This window comes from Equus przewalskii, chromosome 1 (genome assembly GCF_037783145.1).
Source record: "Equus przewalskii isolate Varuska chromosome 1, EquPr2, whole genome shotgun sequence".
Classification (NCBI taxonomy): domain Eukaryota; kingdom Metazoa; phylum Chordata; class Mammalia; order Perissodactyla; family Equidae; genus Equus; species Equus przewalskii.
The window spans coordinates 86,927,026-86,943,211 of record NC_091831.1 but is presented as its reverse complement, the minus strand read 5'-3'; positions in this window follow the sequence as shown (position 1 = coordinate 86,943,211).

Below are 16,186 nucleotides of genomic sequence, written 5' to 3'. Positions count from 1 at the left end.
ATAGTTAAAATGTCCATACTTCCTAAAGCAATCTACAGATTCAATGCAATCCCTAACAAGTTCCAATGACATTTCCCTCTGTATAATTGATGCGGGGTCAATAAGAGGAGGAGTCGAAAGAAAGATTTCTTGGACTCTCAAGGTCTGTCAGTAGTGCTCTTTTATTTAGAGAATAGTATGGAATAGCACGGGGACAGGACCCATGGGCAGTAAGAGCTGCAGGCATGGGGACAGGACCCATGACCAGTGAGCGCTGCTGCAAACATGGGTTGAGGGTAGGGCTGAATTTAAGGCATAGGTATGTGAGTTATCTCTTTACAAGACAAAGAAAAGAGTATGTAAAAAAGTCATTAAAATAGTATCAGTGCAAGTGGAGTATGGTTATTGGGTGGTCCTATAACTTTAGATAAGAATCAAACCAGATTAAGTAAATGGCTGAAGCCACCACCTTAAATATTATTTTTAGCTAAAGACAAAAGAGGATGTTGGGGGTGGAGGGGGAGTCGATCATGGGAGATTACCACACAAGTACAGTAAACAAGATGCAGATTTAAGTCCTTGCCTTTGGCATTGATTAAGAATTTCTAGAGATAAGGTCATCCCCCCTTCTTCCTGTTACAGAGAGGGAGACACCTTTACAGATGGAGATTTCCTTTACAATGCAAATGTCTTTTAACAAAGGGTAAGTAAAGTCTACTCCTCAGAGCCTCCTTCCCGTCTGCAGTTGTTAAAAGTAACCAGTCTAAAATAATCCTCATCATACCGACTAGCAATGTTCAAGATGGCAGTGCTTCCATCAGACTTCGATCCCTGAATGACCACAAAGAGTAGACCCTTCCTATACCCATAAGGATTCACAATGGACATGCGAACAACAGCTAATTTTTGACAAGGGCTCCAAGGACATACAGTGGAGAATGGAAAGTCTCTTCAATAAATGGTGTTGGGAAAACTGGACAGCCACGTGCAGAAGGATGAAAGTAGAGGGGATGGCCTGATGGCATATTGGTTGGGCTCATGTACTCTGCTTCAGCTACCCAGGGTTCACAGGTTCAGATCCTGGGCTTGGACCTACATACCACTCATCAAGCCATGCTGTGGCAGCAACCCACATACAAAAGAAAGGAAGATTGGTAAAAAGTGCTAGCTCAGGGCCAATTTTCCTTACCAAAAAAAAAAAAAGAGAGAGAGAGAAGAATGAAAGTAGACCATTATCTTACACCATACACAAACATTAACTCAAAAGGGATTAAAGATTTGAATGTAAGACTTAAAACCATAAAACTCCTAGAAGAAAACATAAGCATCACACTCGTCAACACTGCACTTGGCAGCATCTTTTCAATTACCATGTCTGATCAGGAAAGGGAAACAAAAGAAAAAGTAAACAAATGACACTACATCAAACTAAAAGCTTCTTCACAGAAAATAAATCATCAACAAAATGAAAAGGCAGCCTAACAATTGAGAGAAGATATCTGCAAACCATATATCTGATAAGGGGTTAATATTCAAAATATATAGAGAACTTACACATCTCAACAACAAAAAACTCTAACAACTCAATTAAAAAAATGGAAAAAAGATCTGAACAGACATTTTTCCCAGGAAGATATGCAGATGGCCAACAGTCACATGAAAAGATGTTCAGCATCACTAATTCTAGGGAAATGCAAACCAAAACTACAATAAGATATCATCTCATGCCTGTCAGAATGACTATAATTAACAAGACAAGAAATAACGAGTGTTAGAGATGATGTGGAGAAAAGGGAACTCTCATACACTTCTAGTGGGAGTGCAAACTGGTGCAGCCACTATGGAAAACAGTATGGAGATTGCTCAAAAAATTAAGACTATAACTACAATATGATACAGCTATTACACTGCTGGGTATTTATCCAAAGAACATGAAAACATGAATGCGTAAAGATATACGCACCCCTATGTTCATTGCGGCATGATTCACAATAGCCAAGACTTGGAAGCAAACTAGGTGTGCATTATGGGACGAATGGATACAGAAGATGTGGTATATGTACACAATGGAATACTACTCTGACGTAAAAAAAGATGAAATCTTGCCATTTGCGACAAAATGGATGGAGATTGAGAGTATTACGCTAAGCGAAACAACTTAGAAGAAAAAAGTCAAGTACTGTGTGATCTCACTCATATATAGAAGATAAAACCAACAATAAATAAACATATGGAGACAGACATTGGATTGGTGGTTACCAGAGGGGAAGGGGAGAGGGAGGAGGGCGACAGCGGGGATTAGGCACGTCTATGGTGATCAATGGTAATTAGTCTTTGGTGGGTGAACACAATGCAATCTACACAGAAGACAAAATATAATGATGTACACCTGAAATCTATATAATGTTATAAACCAATCTTACCTCAATAAAAAAAGTTTTCTTTACTACCAGTAGCATGTTAAAATTTTCTTCATATAGGTCCTATGCATTTTTGTTACCTTAATTCCAAATTATTTTATATTTTTGGCTACCATATAAACAGATTTTTTTTCTCATAAATTCCATATTGCATATTAATTATTCAAGACATTTCCAAATATAAAAGGGTAGCATTTCAACAATGGAAAGATTATTTTCGCAGCCACATCATATTACTGTCGCTCATAAAATACTATAATCGTCAGCCAAAATCAAACACAACTTCAGAGTAAAGGTAATGTAAACTCTGTTCAAATGTCATAAACATTCAATGAGGCATTTAATTTCCCATTTGTGTTTTTATAACACTTATTTCAGAGATGCGGGCACCAGGAATTGCCTTAAAACGGGAGTAATTTTCTTCGGACATACTGGAGTTTGTCAATGCAGACTAATCATGAAACTGTGCCTAAAGTTGAAATTTCCATTTTACAGATGAGAAGTTTAAGTATTGACAAAGGCAAGGATGTATGACAACGATAGTATTTTAGTTACAAAAGAATTTTACACTGCAAATTCCTGTACCCATCAAAGCGCGGTTAAGTTTTGTTAATATTCATAGACTATGAGAAAGAAGATTAAGAAACAACGGAGGGAAATTTCTGAATTCCCTGGGAGCCAAAGCCAAAATGGAACCTCAAGGATTTATAGAGTCAGTCAGACACACATGCATGTATGCTTACATTTATTTTCTATTTAATAACCAGGCATGCTCTCCACTTGCTTATGTACTCTTGTGTGTGTTTCAGGGAATGGTATGAAAGTCCAAGAAGTACATTTCCCAGAATTTATTGCCAGTAAATTCTAGTTTACATTCCACCAGTGAGAGTTACTGCCGCGAGATTTGGGAACAGCAAGAGTGGCGGCATCCTTATTCCGCTGTACCATCATTGCCAGGCACAGGACGTTGGCAGTCTGCACACGTGAGGCTTTGCAGCAGCTTCCCAAAATCTCCCAGGCCATCGCCTGCATCAGTGCTGCAGGATCTTGTGTCTTGCAGATTCATACAACTTCTTGCTTCCCTGAGATCATTGTTGTTTTGTTCTGACCTTCATAACATCATCCTTACAAATATATTGTAGTTTCCTGATTTCTTGTATTAATCCCCTGAAATACTTTCCTGAGCCAACCCTGATGGATGAAGTATGTGGTACCCAAACAGATTCAGTCAACTGTCACTAAAAGCTTGAAACCGAAGATTGATTGTGTGGCAGACACATTTACTATTCAACTCCCATCCATGTGCTTCCACACATTTCCTCTCTTCCTTTCAATCAAGTGGGGGCCGATACCTAGTTCTGCCCGCAAGAGCGCTGAGGGGAAGTTACTGACATTGCTTCTGGTATAAAAACCAGGATATTAAATGAATATTAAATCGTTGTCCAGTTCCCATGTTCTTCTAGGAAAAATAGAGTTTGGTCCTCAGGAGTCAGTCATCTACCTGCTCCAGTCTTTGAACGATGCTGCACTGAGACTCTGCAGTTAGGGGCCAGTGCATGGCAGAGGCGATTCTTGTACTCAATTTCTCTCACTCAGGCTTTGAACGCAAGACAAATGCATTTTATACTCTAAGGCTTTAGTCTTCACAATTACATGAGCATGGTCACACAGTTACAAAAACCAAATGGGCAGTTTACCAAATGGCATAAAATAGCAGTCATTAGACGTTTACAGATTGGTTTTTATAGATAATACGTATGTGCCTGAGATGTGAAGTTAAGACATCTGTGGCCGTATCGAGCATTGAAAACTCTCTGCATTTATTCCTTTATTCAAAAAATATCTTTTCAGCACCATCTTTGACCTGGGCATTGTTCTAGGCACATTAAAATATGATCAGATGTACTATTCTGGCTCGGGCTGCCGCAACACAATACCACAGGCTGGATGTCTTAAACAACAGAAATTTATTTTCTCCCAATTTATTTTGGGGCTGTAAGTCCAAGATCAAGGTGTTGGCAGGGTTTGTTTCAGGTGAGAACTTTTTCTTTGGCTTGCAGATGGTGCCTTCCCACTGAATCCTTCTTTGGCCTTTTCTCTGTGCTTCCAGAATAAACTCCAGCATTTCTGTTTCTTCTTATAAGGACAACAATCCTATCAGATTAGGGCCCTATGACCTAGGGTCACCCTTATGACCTCACTTAACAATCATTACCTCCTGAAAGGCCCTGTCTCCAAATGAAGTCATATCAGGGGTGATGTCTTCAACATAGGAATTTGGGGCAGAATTACAATTCAATCTGTAATACCACACAAGCACAATTATCACAGGGTTTTCTTTTCTCACAATGGGTCTATATTAAGGAAGTTGTAAAAGATTTGTTTTCCAGAATGAAACAAGTTTCAGGAAAAGCACTAGTTTCTATTATTTAAAATGCTCAGTGCTACAGAACGAATTCCAAATGCAGGTCTTCTGACTTTTAATATTAAAAAGTATTTACATAAATTCTGTAAAAGTAGTTTTGTGAACTTAATGATGCAAGGTTTTTCTAGTTTTTACTTTCCAACACTTGACTAACTTTATTGCCAGTATTTGCCTCCTAATTTCAAGATTTTAAAAGGTATCTGCAAAACCGATCATCTTTAAAAAGTATTCAGCATAGGAAACAGTAAAAATCAGCACTTAAAAGTTGTTTGAGAGGTCACGTACTTGAAATCTTTGATATTAAGCAAGTGCTGAAACAAAGTGATTCTGACATTTAGTTGGATGGGCAAGTGTGAAAGAAGCATCTGCTCTTTCCACTTTACATATTGCATCAGTTGGATTCATTAATTATGCCTGCAGTTTGGGAAATTTCCAATCCATTGTTATTCTGGCGCATGTCAAAGAATATACAGCTATTTCACTGCAGTGTCAAATGAAACTCTGCAGAAGACAAATTTCAGGTCCCAAGAGAATAGTGATATTTTAAAACAGAAAGTTTTATAATAAAATGAAGTGCCCCTTACTCCATGCAGATACAAAGGAAAATGGTTGCTTTATATACTATCTAATTATTTTATGGCCGTGTGACGTTAAAACAGTGACAATTCAATATTTTCCATAACCTTTTTTTTTTACTTCTGATTCATTTAAAAACCAGTTGTCTTTTCTTCTGTCTTAGTGAATTTCAACTATTACAATAGAATACCATAGACTGAGTGACTTAAACAACAAACATGTATTTCTCTGTTCTGAAGGCTGCAAGTCCAAGATCAGGATGCCGGCATGGTCTGCTTCTTGGTGAGGGCCCTCTGCCTTGTTTACAGGCTGCCATCTTTTCCCCTCAAGTGTTGGAGAGAGAAAGGGCTAGATGTTTACCACGTCTTATAATGATCTAATTTACCTCCCAAAGGCCCACCTCCGAACACCATCACATTAGGGCTTCAATATGAATTTTGGACAGACACGAACGTTTAGTTTGTAACTTCTAACATAAAGTTTTAGGTATGCTTATATCTTCTCTTATACTTAACGAGCATATATTCTTTTTTTTTATTATCACAAAGGGGTAAGAGAATACCAAAATTGAAACACATTTTTTTCATAACCCATCACTTTTTTAAGTCAAGATGTGTTCCTTTACCTTTCTTAGTCTTCATCAGTGGTTTGTAAACTGTAGAGTGCATCAGAATGAGTTGCAGGGAAAGCACAGAGGGCTACACCCTCCACCAGAGTTTCTGATTCACAGATCTGGAGTGAGAAGTATCTTTTCACCTATCTTGAACGTTTTCCATCTTTTTTTCTTTCTCTGCCTCATTCTGGGTAATTTCTTCAGATCTCTCGTCTCTTTCATTTATTCTCTTGTCAATTATGTCATTAGTAGATATTTCTGAATAAAAGACAAAATGCTTGGCTCATTTTGGTCCCGCTTTACTACTAATCTCTACTCTGTATTGTGCCCTTGTGCGGATAACTCAAGTCCTACATTGTTCTTGAGCCACTTATTTATAGACCCTCTAGCTCTCTAGTCCCAGGAAAGAAGTCCCATCCAGTACCATCTTCCTGTCATGTTGCCCTGAAACAGTGAACTGGGCCTCCTTAACACCAACCACTTCACTAGTTGCATTAGTTTTCTATTGCTGTGTAATACGTCCCCACCAACTTGGCGGCTTCAAACAATCCATATTTATTATCTCACAGTTTCCTGGGGTCCAGAGTCCAGGTGCGACTGAGCTAGATCCTCTGCTCAAGATTTTACAAGGCTGTAATCAAGATGTAAACTGGGCTGTGTTCTCATCTGGAGGCTTGACTGGGGAAAATATCTGCTTCCAAGCTCATACAGGCTGTAGGCAGAATTCATTTCTTTGTGGCTATACACTAAGGCCCTCAGATCTTAGAGGCCACCTACAGTTCCCTGCCACATAGCCCCCTCCATAAGCAGTTCAGAGCACAGCACCTGGCTTCTTCAAGGAGAGGAGGAGAATCTCTTGCTCCAGTCTGTGAGGATAGAGCCTTATATAACTTAGCATAATGATAGGAGTGACACCCCCTTATCCTTGCTATACAATGTAACCCAGCCAAAGCAGTGGCATCACATCATCTTTGCCATATTCTGTTAGTTAAAAGAAAGTAACGGGTTCTTCCCAGACTCGAGCTGAAGCGATTATCCAGGATATAACCCCAGATGGTGGAGATCACCGTGGTCATCTGAGAATTTTGCCTGCCACACTAGATTTCCTCCAATAGCATCTTCCACATATGTGGCTCTGCCCAGTAAAGTCACTTTCCTTGCAGCAACAATGGTTGTTCTCCTACTTCCTGCCCCACCTAAGGGTACAGGTCTAGTTCTTGGTCTCAGCCCCCTCCAAAAACTGCCAGTCTAATATGATCCTAGCAATATGTCCTAATCTATACAATAAATCTGAAGTAGTAAAAAGAACACGAAATTTGAATTAGACGATATTGCTTTCTTATTCTGGTTTCAACATTTTGAGGTGTGTAAAGATTCAGAAGTGATTTGACCTCTGAATCTCAGTGTACTGACCTATAACAGTGTGGAAAAGAACACCTAACTCATAAGGATATGCTAATGCAATAAAAGCATTTAGCACATGGCATGTTAAATGCACAATCATTAATAATTATCTTTCCTTTTGTTAATTTGACACCTTCTGTATGTCATGAAGATTTTACCTGAGTCCAAAGCAATACTAGAAAAAAAATCACATGAGTACCTAGAGTTGTGTTAACCAGTGACTTGATAATGTGCTCTTTACTCTTTATAGGATGAAATGAAAATTAGAATCCCTGATGCTATGTGCAAAACACTTCATTCAATCAGATCTACCTATTTTTTCACCCTCTAGTTTTAGAAGATACAAATCCACATCTTTGCTAATAGATTAATAATTTAATAGATTAATTAGTATATTTGTGGCAATGCTTATCAAGGTAGGAAAAGATGTGCATCTGCATGTTAAACCTAAAAGTTTAAAAAAGAAAACTATACAAGGAAGTACGATCATTAAGTTGATAATTTCATATATTTGTGAGGATGGTTGAATCTGGGAACTTGCTCAAGATTTATGTTATTACTTCTTCTCCTTGGATTTTTTATTTGTAAAATGAAGACTTTTGAATTTATGACTTCTAACGTCTCTTTTCTCTTGAACTTGCCATAAATCTAGGTATTCAAGAAACAAGAATACTTTTTTAAAAAAATGCAAACCTTTTATACTGTGCTCTTTATATTCTACTCTCTTGTGTGGTGAGATTGCATTTCTGAGTGTGTGTGAATAAATCCTGCGTTTGGACATGACCCCAGAGGCCACTCCTATGATTACATAACTGTGGTCCCATCTGAAGCTTCAGTGACCCGGTGTAGTGGAGCTCCCCACCCAGAGATCTTAGGTCAGTAGATCCAGGCAGAAAGCAACATTGTTATTTCTTCTCCAACCACCCTCATTTCCATACAAATGCCGTGACTACAAAAGACAATGTGACTTTTGCAGTCTAAGAAGATAATGATGAAGTCATTGGGGGCTGCCATTTGTGTTTCTCTTTTGATTCAGATACTTACAAATTAACTGAGTTCATCCTAAGCTTCTCTCATTCTTTGGCCTTTTTTCCCCTTTGCTCATTTGAGAGAACAATAGAAAAGTTAAGCACTAATTACAGTTCAAAATTCATGATTTCGGCCACCAACTTTGCATTTCTCTCTACCAGTACAAAAGGGAAAAAGATACTCTCTAAATGGATGTTCTCTTTTAATCTTTAAAACAACAGTGAGGTAGGAGTCCTTCCACCATCTTAGATATTAAGTAAACTATGGTGCAAGAGATAAAAGACTCCGCGTCAAATCACCATTGAATAGTACTCAATTTTTCTGATTCCAAACACACAATGAAATGAAGTGGGGTGATGGGGGGGGGGGGTGGGAATAAACAGAGTTAGTTATCTGGTGAAATCTGGGATTTTCAAGCAGTTGTGGAACAAAAAGTAAATTTTAAATTGAAAACATGGCATCATCCTGTGAAATATGATTAATGTGAAGATCAGGATTTAATGAGTATCCTCTGAGAGCTTTTTCATTTCCTAAACTTGTCAGGAAAGCTCAAAGAAATTCAATATAGGTTGAATAGGGAATATATAGTATAGGTTCCCCGTATAGGGCATTGTGTAGATTAAGTAGCTTTTCAGTGGATGAAGATATTTGAAACGCAGAGTTAGAGAAATCACTGTTTCATTTGTGGGTCTGTCTTTTGTCACAAACATCTGGATTACTTTGACGTTTTCTGGATAATCACATAAGTTTATGCAGAATTCGTATCTACAACGCTTTGAAATTTATTTGACCTTCCAAAATGTTAGCTAGGATGGTTCCGTCATTTTTAACAGGTGCTCTATAATTTAGGAATGCCTTTATGCTGGTTGCAAGTAACCAAAAGATGGCTACCGTAGCTTAAATAAATAGAGACTTGCTGAGATAAATAATAAGTCCAGAGCTGTGGCTGATGGCATTATTCCAGTAGCTCCTATACACCAAGATTAATGTTTATTTTAAACTCTTGGATTTTCTTGATTTTTTTAATCCTTATGGTCACAAAACAAGATTTGCTTCTATAAGGATCATTTTTACATTCTAGAAAAAAGGAAAGACAAGAGAAAAAGATACTTTCTAGGTAGTATGTCTCATTTTGTCACGATAGCAAAATGTTTTTGGAATTCTTTCCCAGAGAGTTTTTTTTAATGTCTCCTTGGCCAGAGTCAATATTTCACAATGTAGGGAAGCTGAATTTGCTATCCCCAAATGTTTCTCTTTGTCTTGATTGTCTCTAAGATCAAAAGATTCAGGAAAAAACTTTGACTGTCCCCTAACTGCCTAAAAGAATTTAAGATAAAAGACCTGTCCCAGGACAGGTCACCACCACAGATAATTCAAGGTATGATAGAGTGGGAGGATCCTCACTAAGCCCATTTTTATCAAAGTTCTCTCTCATTGTCCGTAGATGACCTAGTAAACATTTGTTCATCAAACATTTGCTTTTCCATCTCCATGTGAATTGCCTTCCTCCCCTTGGAAATCCCAAACTGCTACCCCCAACATCCTCCTTGTCTTCAGCTGAGGATGGTATTTAAGGTGGTGGCTTCAGCTACTTTGATGAGTTACTCAGTTTTCCTGGGTTTCTCCCATGTGTACATGTTATTAAATTTATTTGATTTTCTCCTGTTATCCCATCTCAGGTCAATCTATTTCTTAGACCAGCCAGAAGAACCTGGAAGGGTAGAGGAATATTTCTTCCTCCCCTACAACATGGACATCTCTAGCTGGAATGTGTCTTGGTAGAAGCAGTTCATAGATGGTGAAACAACACAAAGCATCAGATTGTTAAGTCGGACTCATGTCAATGATAAATATCACCCCATGTAAAGCTTTATTAGTAATTTCAACAACACAGACAACTAAACTCAGAAGAAGGATATGGAGGTCTAGGAAATCAAGACAACTGCTCTGGTTTTTAAATTTTTTTCCCTGCACTGGATACACACTTAGTGGTCCAGAATAGATAAAGTCTCTAATTTAAGTGCAGCAGTAGAAGGCTTTTAGTCTATGAACCATCTCTATTTTATACTCTGTCCTTGGTGTCATTATACAGAGAGGCATGCCTCATAAGTCCATAAATAATGATTCTTTTTATTCTTCCTCTTCTTTTTCTCCTTTTTCTTCTACTACAGAGTTTCCTTAAGCGTTCTTGTTTTTAGTGCTGTGGAGTAAATTTTGACTCCTAGAGATGCCGTGCACAGAAGAGCAGAAGCCTCTCCTCTTCTGGTGCTCTACCAGACAATGTGCTGCTGCTATTCACAGGCTTTGCACGGCCACTTTCTTCAGAAGTGGGAGTGCAGTTCCTTCTTCCTAGTCAGTCTTATTCTGGAAGCTCCACCGAAACCTGTCCACCATGGGTGACCCTGCTGGTATTTCAAACCCCAGTGGCAGAGCTTTCAGCATCACAACAACACACAGACACCACAATATGACAACCGACAGAGGGGTGGTGGGTTCCCTAATGGGGAGATGAACCTGGGCCATGCCAGTGAGAGTGCCAAATCTTAACCACTAGACCACCAGGGCCATCAATCCCTAAATGAGACATGCTTATTCAATAGATAAGTACCCCTTTCCTAACAAATAATATTAGTCTGCTTGCTCATAGGTCCAGTTATTGTGCTGTCAAGGATATTAGGCTGTGTCACCTGTCTTTGTTTCCTTCCCCTAGGATTGTACCCATGGTAAAGGGAGTAAATAGATTATAGGCTTTAACTTCTTCCTCTTCAGACACAGTTTCACACACAGAGACAATGAGCTAATTATATTGACTGATGCGAAAGAGCTCTATAACCTTTTTTCCAGTGGAGTAGCTATTTATAAAATAACCAATTTAGACTCAATCTGATTTTTTCAGTGACATTTAGGTTGAATAAAAAGAACACTACCCGTCAGGATTGCCTTTCTCTCTAAGGCTTGTCTTATCCTTACACTTTGCCCCTTTCCTCTCATTATTAATTACAAAAAAGAATTCATTTTGCCAGCAGCTCAGTTGAAGGTCTTCTTGTTTTCTCCTTTAAAGGGCTATTTACTTATAATTAATAAATCTTTTTTCATTCATACAATAAATATTTACTGGGAACCTATATATACAAGGAAATGTGCTAGATGCTAGAAACCCAATGTTTAAGACAACAGATGTAGTCTTAGCCCCTCACAGATCTTATAGTCTAGTAGAGGAGAGATCGGAACATAAGTAATCCTGAAATTACACAATCATGAATCTTGATCAGGCCCATAAGGAAAATGTATGGTGCAATATTAGAGCCTAATGGTGGCATCTTCTGAGGGAAGAAGCCAGGAAAGTTTCCTTTAAGGGGTTTCCTTAAAGCCAAGATATATAGGATGAAAACAGGTAGCCATGAGAAAAGGAATCCATGTGAAGAGGGTGGAAAAAAATACTGATTTGTTATGCTAGGCACTTTTCTTATTTCATCCGCATGATGACTCCTCAAACCAGGCCATTTTGCAGGTGAATGAGCAGAGTTTAAATAATTGGCCAATATCAGTTGCTGAGCTGTTTAAGGTTGGATTCAAGCCCACCCATATATATTGGATCCAGAACTCTTTGCATTTCCACAGGGAAGGTCTCTGCAGGCCATTGTCAGCAGGATCTCTGAGCTCAGTGACCTTCAAAAGCTTCCTCCTTCTTTTTAAATTTTTTTCTGGTGAGGAAGATTCATCCTGAGCTAACACCTGCACTAATCTTCCTGTTTTTTTTGTATATGGGATGCCGCCATGGCTTGGCTTGATGAGCGGTGTGTAGGTCCACACCTGGGATCCAAACCTGTGAACCCCAGGCAACTGAAGCACAGTGCAAGAACTTGACCACTACGCCACCGGGCCGGTGCTCGAAATTTCCTCCTTCTTGCTGTCCACTGGTTGGAGTATGCAGCTTTTTAATGCCTATTTATAAAGACCTTTAAATTAAAGTTTGAGATTTTAGAGTAGTATCACCTGTTTGAATTTTTGGTTGACATTTCTAAGCAATTTCAGTTCACTTTACTGTCTTCAAAAACTTGCTGCGTTGGAATGAATATTTTGAGGATTTTTGTGAAAGATTCTAAACTCGTAACTGGTATTAGCAGCAACATGGAAGCAGTGAAATGAGGAGAGTTTGGGGTGTCTTGTTGCATGAAGCATCTTATTAACGTGTATATATCCTGGGTGCCTCACACAGTTCCAGACACAGAGAAGACACTCAATTTCTGCAATATGAAACCTGTTTTATTTCTGAAACTATTCAGAAACAATGTATCATTCTAGATTAATACTCTATTTAAACTTTATACTTGTTCACTCACTTATTCATTACACAAGCATTTTTCATGATTTACTATATGAACCCACTCTGCTTCTTACTGACGTCATTATAAGAAAATCAACATGTGTTGTTCAAATGGAAATATTGACATTATTATACAAAATCTCTGCTCAAAATCTCTTCCTGGTGCTTAGGATAAAATACAGCTTATTGGATCCTGGGGGCAGAGGACTGGCCTTCATCAATTATTACCTAGTTTCCCTTGGACAGTTTACAAAGACACTCAGCCATAGTCTTCTTATCTGTAATTTGGGAACTTAATAGTTATTTCCTGGAGAAACGGTTTCTATTTTTGAAACTCATTCTATTTGTCCCTTTTGTCCTAGGTCCTATGATATGTGAATATTTCTTGCAGATAAAGCTAAATATGTGTTTGTGCTTTTCTTATTAATGACCTATTACCTTAAGCCTCTCATTTAACTCTCTTCTCATCTATAAAGCGTCACAATGATAATGGCTACTTATCTTGTGCTCAGTGCTTAATGAACACTATTCCTTTGAGCCTAAAAACTAACTTTTGAATTATGCGTTATTCTTTCACAGATGAGGAAACAGAAGCAAAGGAAGTGAACCTAGACTCTTGGACGCATGTTCATCTGCTTTAATCAGTATTTAAACAAACTCAGCCTCACATTCAGCTTCATGCTGCTGCTATTAGATGTTCTTTTCCGCTGTGGTATTTTAATAAAGTGTACTCATGGGATTTCTTCTGAAACGACTGTGAATGTGTGTGTGGAGGGCGTGTACATATTAATTCTAGAGCCTTGGCAATTGCCTACGGGTCCTGAAGCCCTAGTATGCATACTTTCCTGAGGAATTTTAGCACGAGCCTGCATATGAAGGAGGTTAGATTTCCATGTCTATTTTTTTGCCCTGTTTAGCTAAAATCACAAACAGGTTCAACCCGCCACCTCTCAAGAAAGGCTGTACTTCACTTACAAATGGAGTGTACTTCAGTCTCCAAATGACTGTGCAGTCTCCAAACTGGGCCACCAGACGTATATGTACTCAATATGTATGTTACCTTCCCTTCTAAAAACATACCCACTCTCTCTCCCACTGTGCCTGTCCATTCTTATTTTGAAGATCACTGGAACATTTGCCATCGTTTCCCATGCCCATAATGTAGGGAAAAGGTTAATGTCATGAGAAGAGCTAATAAAGGACCTAGCAGCACTTTGCTACTACAGATCGCTAAGACTGTCTCATCCCATGATTATAGGCCAGAGACTGGAGAGTGTGAGCCGGTCTTATTATCCACATCATGATTCTGCCCTCTTCAATCAAGGCCCTTCTCACCTCTTTCTGTCTAGACTAAATCATTCTAATCGGTTTGCTCTCTTGCCATGTGCAAGCTTTGCCTCATCGCTGACAATCTCTGTCTCTTTTCCATCACGTGAATAAAGTTGTTCACTTACTCAAAGTAGAGGAACATCTGGGTCAGGATTTGGGTCTGGATTAATAGTACTTTGGGTTTTTTTGCATTCTGGAAAGACCTGTCTTCTTTTCATGTTCAAGAAGTCTAAGATTGGAATGAGACAAATGGGTTCGGACGTATGAAGCATCATCCTTCAAGGTGTGAGCCCGTGCTGAAGTATGAGGTGTCCCCACTTCTGGCTGCTGGAGCTCATAACAGGTTCTATTTTCTCCTGTAGGGTGAGGGAGACATCAGAGAGGCAAGCAAGGGCTCTGTAAATGATCTTCAATCCAGAATCTTAATTCTGAATTTTAAACAGCTTTCATGTAATTCTCCCCTCAGCTGTTTAAGCAAGCACCACCTCCATTTTAACTGAGCATTAGAGAGGAGAAACGACCGAATTAGGATAAGTTCTTCTGGTCCAAGTGGTCTCTTTACTACTTCCTTTTGCTTGTATTTTTCTGGCATAGTGCCACTCTCCACTCTACAATTAAAAATCAGTTGATTAATTCAGAACTCTGCTGAAACTTACATTTTGGGCCAGACTTTTCAAAGCAAAATTCCATAAGACTTTGTGTTACCTTTTGAGCATGGAAACAAAAGTTTGAAGAAAAGTAACCGTTACATTTCATTAAATAACAGATTGATAGTAAAATGAAACAATGAAGCAGTGTAAAAATTTGCATAGTATTAGGAAATAATTTAATGTTATATTACAGTATATATTCCCTCAAGCTACTAAATACTCTGTGTACATTAAATACTAAAAGTTATTAAATATTATTTGTCTGTATGTTAAATACTATCATATACCTATATTCTACATACAAAAATAAACCCTGTTATTTCCCTGACCTATCTATAATCAAAACTTAGCACATAGCTGTCCAAAAGATGAACTTGTTTCAAAGATAGAGTAAGTGGTTCTGGAAGGTAATGAGTTCCCTGAAACTATTCAAACCAAGAAGAGGGATGCCTAGTGAGAAAGAACCAAAATGGTCTTTTAGATTAGACAGCTTTTTTTTTTTTTTAGACCAGTGTTGAAAGACAGTCCTAACTGATCTTTTCTGTGTTCCTACATGGTCCAGGCTTCTGAATAATGGAAATCTACAGGATATAAAGATACAGAAAATCTTTCCTCCCCAACGGTTGTTTGCTCAGATTCTAAGGGGGATAAACTCAGAGACACTTCTCTCTTCTTCTCCAAGGCTATTTCTCTCCCATTCTAAGCATAATAACATCTAGAGAAGCCTTTTTTATCTCCCCTAAGACAATTGCTTACATTCTGGGGTAGAGATCTTTCTCTACTCCCCAAGAGACAATTTGTTTACATTCCAGAGTAAAAGATGAGGCTTCTCTCTTTGTCTCAGGAGGGGAGAAATGGCAGGTATGCCAGCAGCTCTGTACACACTGAGTTTTTAAATTTTAGAATTCCTCTTTTGTGGTTCAAATGCTCCTGCATGTTCAGCTGACGTCTGGCTCTCACTGCATCATCTCATGGAAATTTGAGGTGTCAGTAAATTAGTTTATTTACTCTCTGTGTAAATAAAAAGATCCATTTCTACACTAGAGTTCTTGTGTGTGAATGTGTGTGTGTGTGTGTGTGTGCATGCGTGTATATGAATTTAGTGACATTTAGTATATTCACAATGTATACCATTTTACATTTCTACCAGCAATTTATGAGGCTTCAAATTATTCAATATCCTGGCCAACACTTGTTATAAAATATTTTTAAAATTATTATTATAACCATCCCAGCTAGTTTGAAGTGGTATCTCACTGTGGTTTTGATTTGCATTTCTCTAGTGACTAATGATGTTACCATCTTTTCATGTGCCTGTTGCCGTTTGTATATATCCTTTGCAGAAATGTCTATTTGAGTCCTTCGCACATTTTTTTCTCTTGGTTTGTCTTTTTGTTGTTGAATTATTAGAATTCTTTATATTCTGGACTCTAG